This window comes from Sceloporus occidentalis, unplaced genomic scaffold (assembly GCF_023333645.1).
Source record: "Sceloporus occidentalis isolate IW3139 unplaced genomic scaffold, rSceOcc1.0.p SCAF_52, whole genome shotgun sequence".
Classification (NCBI taxonomy): domain Eukaryota; kingdom Metazoa; phylum Chordata; class Lepidosauria; order Squamata; family Phrynosomatidae; genus Sceloporus; species Sceloporus occidentalis.
Genome location: NW_028317032.1, coordinates 6,050,523 through 6,062,583, shown reverse-complemented (window position 1 = coordinate 6,062,583; position 12,061 = coordinate 6,050,523).

Here is a 12,061-nt window from a genome sequence, read left to right as displayed (position 1 = left end):
TCTGCCCCCAGGCTTGCCACACCAATATGGCACTGTGGCCCATGATATGCCTTTTAACCCTCTATATGCCACTGTGCCCCATGGTATGCCTTTTGACCCCCTATGTGCCACTCTGCCTCCAGAAATGTCTTATACCCCTATATGCCACTCTGGCATTTAGGGGGTTAAAAGGCATATTATGGGGCAGAGTGGCATATAGGGAGGTATAAGGCATTTCAGGAGGCAGAGTGCTCTATTAAATGCCCCCTTAACGCCACTCTGCCTCCTGAAATGCCTTATACCTCCCTATATGCCACTCTGCCCCATAATATGCCTTTTAACCCCCTAAGTGCCAGAGTGGCATATAGGGGTATAAGGCATTCCAGAAATGTCCTATGCCCCCATTTAACACACTTACGCACACACACACACACTTACCGGTGCTTCCAATTTCCTGCTGTATTGCCGGGGCAGCGGGTTGACGTCTCTTTCCGCTGCAGCCGGAAGGAGGTGGAGTTGGCGGCGGGGGTTTGTCTGCGTCCGTCACGCATACCTTCTGAAAAAAACCTCGTCTTATAATCGAGCAAATACGGTAATATAGATTTGCAAGTACTGTAATATGCTTTCATTAACATGTAAAAAAAAAAATACAGTTGCAGGAAAGCAACTGAGAAATGGTAGCTCCCAGTAACCAAACTCTTCTGCATTCACGGCGATCAGATTATTGGTCCACAGCAATTTTATACCATAGGAGTTGCTTCACCTGCATTTTAAATTTTTGTTATAGAACTTTAAAGTGATACTTTGCTGTGTGGTCCCTTTACATTTAGATGGTGTTGGTTTTGCAAACATATTGGATGATTCTGTCTGCATGTGATATGCTTACCTCCAGTGCTGCCTCTGCAAACAATGTCAATAGGACCGCTTCAATGCCACTGATTGGCTCCTTCAAGCAGGCGGTCAGTGGCAAGAAATGTCATACCACCGAGGAGGAGACAGCTGCAGCAACAGGGTGATTTTATTTGTTTTGAAGAAGGCATTTTAATGTACCCAGGGTGCACCAGGGTGCACTAGCGATGAAAGCAAGCCGACAGAGGCAGTGTGATGCTTTGGGCAATGTCCTGATAGAAAACCTTGGGTTTTGTCATTCATGTGGATGTTACTTTGACACGTGTCACCTCCCTAAGCATTGTTGCAGACCATGTACAACCTTTACACGTGATATATATATATATATATATATATATATATATATATATATATATATATACAACAATGTATAACTTGTGTAACTTGTATGGGTAAAAAAGAAATTATGATTGAAAACGAGATAGCACCATCTGCTTTAAATAAAGATTGTAGTTTATAAATGGTTGTGTGTGGATTTTAAAAAGAATGAGGCCAATCTTTTTTTTAGCGAGGTACACTATAAAATAATATAATATTAATATAATAATTCACTTTGTGATGAGTTCTAAACAGTCAAATTATCTCCCTCCTTCTTTGCCTTTATACCTAAATTTTAATAATACAAATAACTCTCTAGCACGAATGCTAAAAGTTTGCCTAGTTATCTTGGTATCAATACCAAAGTAAGAAACTTGTAAGTGATGTGGAAAGAAAATGAATTACAGACATAGTGGAACTTCTACAAGAAGTAAAACACTTGGCAAGTTTGTGCAAAAATTCCTTTTGGTTTGACCATTATATCCATTTACAACTTTGTAAGGCAAAACTGTTACAATATTCTATTTTGTATGATTAATGATGTTAAAAGTATCATGCCTGTCTAATATTCCAACCGGCTTCCAAAGAATTTTGCTGACTGTGGCTTACTTCTTGTCAAATTGTCACAATACATTAAGTACTGATGGTGGTCCTTGTTTTTCAGTAAATGAAACAGGCAATTTACAAAAAAAGGAAAATATGTAGTACATAGTAAAATCTAACAAAGTTCAAAAAATTCTATTTTTTAAATTTAATTTATGTAAAAGTCCCATACCAAGCTCCCTGTACAGAATATTCCCATGAGAACTCACTGTACATATCTGTGGATTATGATGGCACGATATAAATCAATACATAATAGTAATTAGAAACAATCTGCAAACCTGTGACCTTGCTGTTGCATGTTAGCCCATCTAGCAACATGCCCAGCACCCATATTTGTAGTATGCTTTATTTTTGTGCCATTATTATGTTAAACTATAGAGATAACAGCTAAAAACATTTAGGTAACACATCCTTTCACCTGTTATTTACTGTGAATCATTGAACTTTAAACCCTTCATGACTAATGATATCATAGATACGTCATGAAAAGATGTTTGTACAGGACCAATGACGTACCAGGTATGTAATTTTTTTAAAAATGCTCCCAGACCTGCACTTTCGTTCATTTGATCTCTTCTAAAGCCAATCTTTGGCATAGATCTTTATAAGATAGTTCTCACTGTGATTATGATTTGAAGAGAGACATAGAACAGTAAGAAACAGTAAGTCCCGAGACCCTGGATTTTTTTAACCTTACCCAAAGACAATAATTTTATGGTTTGGGTTAGTTAGTTTAATAAACTTAAAATAAATACAAATTATATAGGGATGTAGATCTTTATACCTAGAAAACTGTAAATATTTGTTTTAAATCCAATAATAAATAAAAAGTCTTACATATATGAATATGATTTAAAAAACATAAGTCCCACCTGTCCAGAATAAACAAAATCATTTGCGTACACTAAAGTTAAAAAAAAAACTGTGAGCAAGTTTTAGATGAGAGTTGCAAAAATTAAGCAACTCTTATCTGTAGTATCTACCATAACATTTTATGTTCATGTTTTATATAGTTTTGATAAAGTGGGTACTGTAGACCATGTTTAAACAAGCATTTAGCTTGAGATTTACAGTACATACTTTATTCTGTATATACTTTCCAACCATTGGACTGTCCTAATGTAACAATTTTCATGTATTTATTCTTCTAATATTTTCAGGCATTCTCATTTCCCACAGCTGTAGCCAAATATATGATTATCTTTATCTACTCATAGTACCTGCTGTCCTCTAAGACTACGAACACTTGCATTACTAAAGAATCCATACTGGTACTTTGCTTATACTCAATATAGTATTTTCTTTGTAACTGACCTTTAGTGCTCCCATTGATAGTTTGATGACCACAGTTCCTGGATCTTTTGAGTTTTGTACTTACCCCAAGGCCCAGCTCAATGGAGTACGCATAGATCCCTATGTCCCCGGTTTAATAGACATGGGAGTGAGATTTCCTATATCCTTGGTCATCGTGACTTTATAATAGATTTAAAATGACATATTACCTTATTGTTCCTGTTTCTATTTAAAGGCCACATCATTCATTTTCAATGACTTGCTGATAAATTCTAAACTCTTAAGGTAAACTCCTGGGGGTAGAATTGTTATTTATACACAGAAAAAGATAAATTATTTTTAGTACAAACATGCAAACTGCTATCATTCACCACATATTAATTATTTATGTCCATGAACATCAGAAACGCATTCATTTAAGATAGTCTCTCCTTTTTTTTTCTTTTCTTTTTTTAAGCAAGTCAACTTGGATTTTTACCATCCTTGCCAAAGCAAAAACACAATTTTTTTGTGTGATCTGAAATTACAGAAAATTCTAAATCTTCTCTACTTGATATTAAAACATATTAAAACAGGTTTTCCAATTCAGGCTTGTTTGCTTTAGAGAAAGGGAGTAATTAGGGAGGGGGATATGATTATTATAATGTCTAAATATATGGACAATACAAAGCCTGTCTTGGGGATCTTTTCACTTATAGAACTTTACAAACAGTCCTCTCCTAAACTTAGATTAAAAAAAAAAGATTACTTGCTAAGCAAAGGAAAGGTTTGTAAGTGTCATGGCAAGTACGACGTGGAACACACTGCCAAGTGAAGTGTTTTGGCAGACTTAGTTAGTACTTTCATAGAAAGGTTGGCTGCCTATATAGAGAATATCGGCATTACGAGTTTATTTTTAGCGTTTCTTCTTGGGGAAAATCTGACTGGTTTTGGAGGTTTTTTTTTTGTTTTTTTTTTTTACTTCTTTTGGACTCTACCGGATAAAAAATGTGTTTTGTTTTTTCTTCTGAATCAAAAATTTGGCCACTTCAAAGAGTTGATGGACTTTAATTCTTGTTTTATTTCAATTTATTTAATTATTTAACACCCTTTAATTTAGTTTATTAGACATATGGTACGCTTATATTTTCCATTCTGTAATGGTAGATAAATTCCTTTCTGGTGGTGTTATTTTTACACAATTTACGTGAAACTTTTCTTTATAACAGATTTCTTCTGTTGACAAAAAGAATTGACCTAAAACGAATCGTTAAAAAGTAATGTTTTAAAATCTGATTTTAATTAAAATGATCACCCTTGAGTCAGTTGGTTTCATTGTATTATGCACAAAACATTTTATTATAATGCTTTTTACCATTTAAACTATAACTTCTAAGATGGTGTTTTTCTATAAGTACACATAATTTAGAAAATATAACAAAAATACACTGTACAGTATATCATAATTATTGTTAAGTAGTATTATTATATATTAAAACATCTTTTATCATTATATATTTTTTCTAAAATAGAGTTAATGCAGTTTAAATTTGCAAATATGCATCTACTGTAATTCTCATTTGTAGTTTCTGATGGTGCTAACATCTGAAATATATTTCTTTCATGTTATAAAAGATTTCTATGAGACAGCAAGCCTAATCTTTAACTGGGTTGATATTAGTATCTTTTCTGGGGGGGTTTGGCATATGGCATTCTGTGACTGTTTATCAGTCATACAGTAGATCGATCAATTTGTCATTAAATTCAGCAACTTTAACACAGTTTATCGTAGTAACAAATCCCTTGTTCGAATTTATATGTGATACTTTCTGTAGGAGTATATCTCACCGGTTAATAGTATTAACCCAATGACTCAGAAAAGGACTGTTTCCATTACTTCTTGTAGCCGGCATTATGTGAGTTCTTGGCTACATAGTAAATACTATATTCATACCTATCAAGTGTTCCTCTCCTCATGCATTTAGCAAATAGACCTCCTTGAATTAAGTAAACTCAACAAAATAGTGCCCTTCCACTCAGCAATTAAAGGGTTAAAACATGTGAAAATTTTACCTTTTGCAATTCAGAGTAACCCTTTGATTTACTCATATCTAAATACAGTGCTCATTGTCAAAACAACCTTTTAAAGGTTTTCTTGATGATGCCTCCAAATCAACGAAAAGTTTTTGGATTTTGCAGTCATTAAAATAAAATTAAAAAAAACCATATCTGTTGAAAAGGGAATTTTGGTTTTTAATGAGAGGAATGTTCTACAAGCAAGGTTGCAGGGTATTTTATTGAGTTGCTAATCTTGCCTGTTAGCTTACTTCTGCCAGTACCATGGACAGTGACAATAACATGCAGAGTCATGGGGACTGATAGCTGACAGTGCTGCTCTGCAATGTCCAGTCGGAGGCAAGAAAGGAAGCCAGTGCGTTCAGTGGATGCGTGTGGACTAGTGCCCTTTTGGTGTTTTGGGGCAGAGCTGTCTACCGTGGAAAAATGATGTATATATAGACATCAAGGTTCTTTCAGTGTGTTTGTACATAAGACTCTAGGTGTCACAAACAAATGTACACGTGTCTTTAGTGGATCTTTAATTGGTTTTTAACTGCGGAGTAGCCTCTGATAATGCCCCTCCTAAGGAAGAATACATATTAAAGTACCCTGTGGTAGAAGCTGCAGCTGCCCTTCATGTTCAGACAATTCTTGCCACTAATTGGCTGCTTGAAGTAGCCAATCAATAGCAGGAAAGTGCTCCCATTAATGGGATTTGCAAAGATTTGCAAAGAGGACACCACAGAAATGGACCACAAAGCTCTCATACACATTAAAGGACACAAAATGACTGGGTTATCACTTTAATAAACATTTAAATATTTAGATCATTTAACCTTGTTGATAACATAGGATGAACTTTATTTATCAACACTAAAATCTAGGCATACATAATTAGTATTTCCGTGCACTTGTTACCCCAGCTCGCAAATTTGTCATATTGCTTGCTCACATATAATATATATATTGTATAATATTATGCTAAATAGACGTATACCAGAAGGTGTGTGGATGTGAACTGTTTATAAAGTGCTAAACAAACACCATGTAAATTATATAAAGCATTTCACACATGTTTTAAAGCACATATATCACAAAGAAGCGACTTATAGGCGCAGTCACTTGTTTTCTTCCAGGTTATAAATGACAATTACTTATTGTTTAATCAGAATTTTGTAATGATTAATTAAAAAATACATTGCATGTAGTGAGGATAAATTACACAGTTATTTTCAATTATGTATATATACATATATATATATGTATATAGATATATATACGGTATATATAGATATCTATATATATATACTTATCACTAGAAATATTTGATCAAACAGCCAGTCTGTATTGAAATTAAAGAACCACATTTTTTTTTACTCCAACCTTTTTGGTCCCTAATGGTCCAGGGTGCTGTAATGGTATTTCTGAATTAGCCCCCAGCCAGTTGTTACTAAAGTATTATTATTATTATTGGGTTAAATGCATTTTTATTTATTTGTATAGATACTGCATTTTTCAAGAAGCTTGGGCGTTGGGAACAACAAACAATATAAAATTAATCAAATATTACCAAACATTTTGACATTTTAAGAATTAAACTAAAAGAAACAAATACAACAAACTACTGCGAAGATAATAGCAGGTCAGATTCATATTATATAAATGATCTTCTAAATTATCTAGAAATAATATATTTATATATAGATAGATAGATAGATAGATAGATAGATAGATAGATAGATAGATACGGATATATATTCTTCTTTTTGTAATATGGACACCCAGCAGCTGCCAAATCAAGAGATTAAATCCAAGCGCACAATGTTGTCTTATAATAAATCATTCTCTACTTACTGTCGAAAAGGCAAAAAAGAAAAGCGGGATATTAGCACGTGCTACACCATCTATTAAAAAGTGCATTGTTTTCTGGTATTTGAGGAGAAAAGGATACTATTTGGCAGCTTGTGGGGAAGCTGTGTTTGTTCCAACTAATGATTGTTGTGTGAATTGAGCTGTAAGAAGCGCTAGTCATTGACCATCACTGATTGCTTCTTCTGACAGGTGCTAATGTAACAAGGGCAGGACACAGCTGCCTGAACAGGGTTCCCATTATCCTTTCTGGGTATTGATTCACCCTGTGGGATGTTTCCTTTCTGGCTGTGTTAATTTTCAAAGCACATTTGCATCGTTCTGTGCTGAGATCGATAGCCAGAGGTGCTCAGGCAAAATGAACGGTATTATTTTACTGAAATCTGCATATATATACACATGTTGGATGGGGGGCACTAGCATTCTGTAGGAGCATACCTCGGCACAAACTGCTGACAATCAAAGGTTTAATAAGAGCGTAAGGTTATGGACTCTGCCATCGAAACAATAACATTTCTGGATCATTGGCGAGGCTATTGTTAGGTCCTGCTGTGGTCTTTTGAAGAACTACAGAACAAGAGTAAGCTAACAATATATGAGTTTTTAGGCTAGATTTTACAGTTAACCCTTTTCAGCATCCACTGAACCCTAAAAGGATAGAGCTCTAGTGGGAAATCTAGTCCTGATTATAGGATAAGGGTATGGGATTGTTTATTGTTACTGTGAAAACTCTCAAAATAAAGTAAAAAAATATAAAGAAAGCTGGTTAGGAGACAATAAAAAACACCTTATTTTAGATTCCAAGTATACTCTTGAAAATATTTTACTTTTAATGTCATGGTGTTTCGGTTATTTTAGAGGTATGCTATTGTCTCCATGACATGTTAGAGGGCCATTCAAAAAAATGTGCCAAGCTGAGAGTGAGACAGAATCACAATACCTAAGTAAGCCACATTTTTAATAGCAGATACTTTTAGTTAGCAGTTATTATATAGCGAATATGATTCACATATCCAATCATTATCCTATCCAAGTTAATATGGGCCCCATTCAATGTCTTTCAAAACTTTAGAGGAAAAACAAAGAGAACTAAGATGTTACTCACTAGTCAGCAATTGAACTCTCAGGGCATAGTCAGGTAACTTGCCCTAGTAACTCCCAATAAATATTATTTTCAATTAACAATCACTGCTTGTCTAGGCAAGTCAAATAATAGACTTGTGCAAATGTACAGATTTTTGGTAAATTTGGCGATTCATAGAAGGCCAGACAAAGCAAAATGCTAAGAATATTCCTCTGAAATTCATGGGTCTACATTCACTCACACTCTCACTGACTCTCTCACACTCCCATTCTCGTTCACTCTAGCAAAATTTTTCCCTACCTTCTGCCGATCGCTTCTGCATCTTCTTCCGCATCTTCTTCATCTTCTTTCTTCTCCCTTCTCTCCTCTCTTATATCTTGAATCTTCAATCCCTAATCTGCTATCTTCTTTCTCCGCGGACATAACTTCTGCCAAAACGGCAGGGCTGCAGTGATGTCTTCCCCAATCCTCCAGCAGACAGCAGCCTTAAACAATAAATTATATATTTTATTCATTTTAATTTCAAATATATGAATAGCAATAAATATACATTCCAGAATGTTTCTGTGATAATATAAATAACCAAAAAAGTGTGCGAACACCATTGTCGATTTCCGATAAACTTTGAATTTTACTTTCATACATTCACTATAGGAGGAAATAAATGTTCTGTCTATAAACAGATGCAGAAATAGAGTGATTAGTAAAATCTGCAATATTAAGTTCTTTGTAAAATGACAAAAGAGTGGCAAACAATACTTCATAAATATGACAGAGTAAAGGAAGTGTTTCTAGAATTACATCTACCAGTTTATAGCAGAAATACAATACGTTGTAAGGACTTCCTTAAATAACCCAGCAGATATAGATACAACTCCCTTTCCTGCTTATGGAAACAACTTCTGCACATTATATTCCAGTAAATCCGAGTCAACCAGAGCACAAACTCAAGAGTAATTACTCCAATTCATCAATGTATATAGGTAAATAAGAAATTAACCCTAAATCTAAAAAAGAACATGAAGCTAAAATAGAATCATGTCCTTAAAAGTCCAAATAGAGACGTTTACTAATAGCGGTGATAATGTCCGGGATGCTCCCAGATGTTTGCACCTCGGGAATTTTCAATGAGAATTCCTGCCCGAGATCATAACCTGATATTTCCAGATGTAATCAAATCCCAAATAAACCTTGCTAGTCACTCCATAGTACTAATAATTTAGCAGGTAATTATTATATTGCCTCCAACCTGCATCCAAAACAGCAAGGGCTATCATAAATCCGCTATTCCTCTCTCTGGTCATTCTAGTCTCCAGATGCTTATATCAAAGAATATTTGTGACATTTTAAAAATACAACTAGCTTAGTGTACCTACCATCCCAGCTTGATTGCATTATTTTGAGAGTATTGATCCCATTATGAATGTAGAAACATAGAATTCAACAGCAGATAAGAACGGTTTCCATTTGCCTGTTTTTTCCCGACTCACACCTTATTCAGTCCTTGGTCTCATGTCAGGACAGCCATATATGCCTATTCTATGGATTTTCCCTACTTTTCCCCTAAATTCCCCTACTCATATTAACCTCTAAGTGGATAGATGCTTTATTTATCTACCACCCTTTCTTTGAAGTAAAACCTCCTTGTATTACGTCTAAGTCTTTGGCCCTCTAGTTTTAGACTAAATCCTTTTTTCTAACATTTCTACTACTTTGAAATAAACTTTGTTCACTTATGCATATAAATACTTCTATCAAGTCTCCTGTCTCTCTTTATATTTTTCCTCACACACAGTCTTTTTTTTTGTCTCTAGACAAGTTTAAATCTTTTGGGACTGGTATGCTTCTCAACATTGTCCATCATTTTTAATAAATTTGTTTTTTTTTATTATAATACCTAAAATGCTGAAAATACATGAATATTTTTAAATATATTATGTTAAAATATATATGAGACATAGATACAATACCGAATGTTATGGATATATTCCCCCCTAGCGGAATCCCACCCGACCATCGGTAGAAATGGTGCGTGAAATGAAAAAGTTCACATGCAGAGCAATGTCCAGAGCCTTATTTTTTACCCTCTTATGTTCTCATTTCCCACAGCGGTTCTGAAGATCGAGTATGCTTTGCATTGGGTTTGAGGAAAATATGGGACACAGTTACATGTTCATTATGGCAAGGTCTTACTGTTTTGCTGCTTAAGGGTATCCTTGAAAGAAGCACTAATCCGTCTCTGAGGGTCCTAACTAAAAAAAAATGATTTAAGGAATTAAAAAAAAAACACACAGAAAGTGTTTCTGTTGTTGTGCGAAATATAACAACATACATAGTAAACATAACCCTATCTGACTTTTAGTAACATGGCGGCAAACTTGTGACAACTTTACATTTTTTTGAATAGATGAGTTTCACTTTGACATAGCTTTGTTAAGTGTTTTCGAGTCACCTCTTCAACTGACCCTGTTTACAATGATTTGTTTTTTTCTATGATCTGGAAAATGGTTAATAAAGGAGAAGGAATGTGGAGTATAACATTATCCATTAAATTGGTATCTATACATTGTAGAAAAAGAATGAGCTCACATGATTTATGAATATAAATACACGATAATGCATCTACTAAGCAAATGTAAATAGAACATGTATCTCTGATTTTGCAACTGATAAACAATATTCTATAATTTGTGATATATTCTTACAAAATATAAAGCATTTTAGGAGTAAAATTTCTGTGTGATATTTAGAAAATACCTTTCTTTGATATCCCAGGGTTTTTTTTTTTTCTTCTTTGTAATTGTTTAAAGAATATTTCTTTGAAATACAGAATGTTGCATTAAAAGAAAGTGATTGTGATTTATAAATGTGTCACACACGTGAAAATAAGGCAAAAGACTCACAAAATTATAATTGTGTCACTGACTACAACACATTTTCCTTAAATCAACAACCATGCCATAAAGTAGATCTGTGCATAAGGTACACAATGACTCCATAAAATACATCGCATCTTATATAGAAATCTTTGTCAAAATTAACCACCAAATACAAAGTAATAAATACAGTATGTATTACTCTGCAAGTGCATTACATCTATTATATAAATCTCCCAAAAGTTTCCTAAAAATATGACATTTTAACATTTAAAATATTCTTTTTAACCAACACTCAGAAGTTTTGTTTGGCCAATATAATCTTCTGATTAATTTTTATGTAGCACCCCATTGCCAGCTAATTGAAAGCCTATAAAAGAGGCAGATTACTGTTGATGAGTGGAACTAGAGACACTTATTCATAGTACAGTATCCCAAACTGTGCCTTGGGGTAAATGAATAATTAATCTATAGGTAATTAAAAAGAATACAGTGCATTAGATACAAATATTCTATTCATTATCCAATTTAAATCTGAAGTTACACATTGTTGCGCAATTAACAAAAATAAAGACAATAAAATAGGACTTCAGACCACTAAATCAATATAAAAGCTCATCATTTATATATGCCACATGAGAAGGAACCCAATGCTATCTCCCTAACCGGCAAAATATTGAACATAATGGGCAATGTCACTATAATAGCTTTTAGCATAACTAAATGAATTTCTTAAAACTACCTGTAGCTTGTGTTTTTGTCATGCAATCATACAGATCTGTAATTACTTTGTCACTTTTTTCCTTTCCTTGTTTTGCTGGAATAGGGCTCCCTGGGCTAATACTGTACATGGGTCATGACTGATGGTCTTATTTCTCTTGGTATTTCCATTCACTGTCTCCCCAGTGATTTTAAATCTATGAAAGTAGTATGTCATGTTAGAGAAAATAATTCAGTTATATCACCTCTAATATATTAGGCCTGATATTTTATAACACCAGAAGAGGCTAACTACTGCTATCCTGAAGAAGGAACAAACTGGCAAAATACTCTCTTCATGAGCCCAGAAGAGTTTGGCAAAATGCATGTC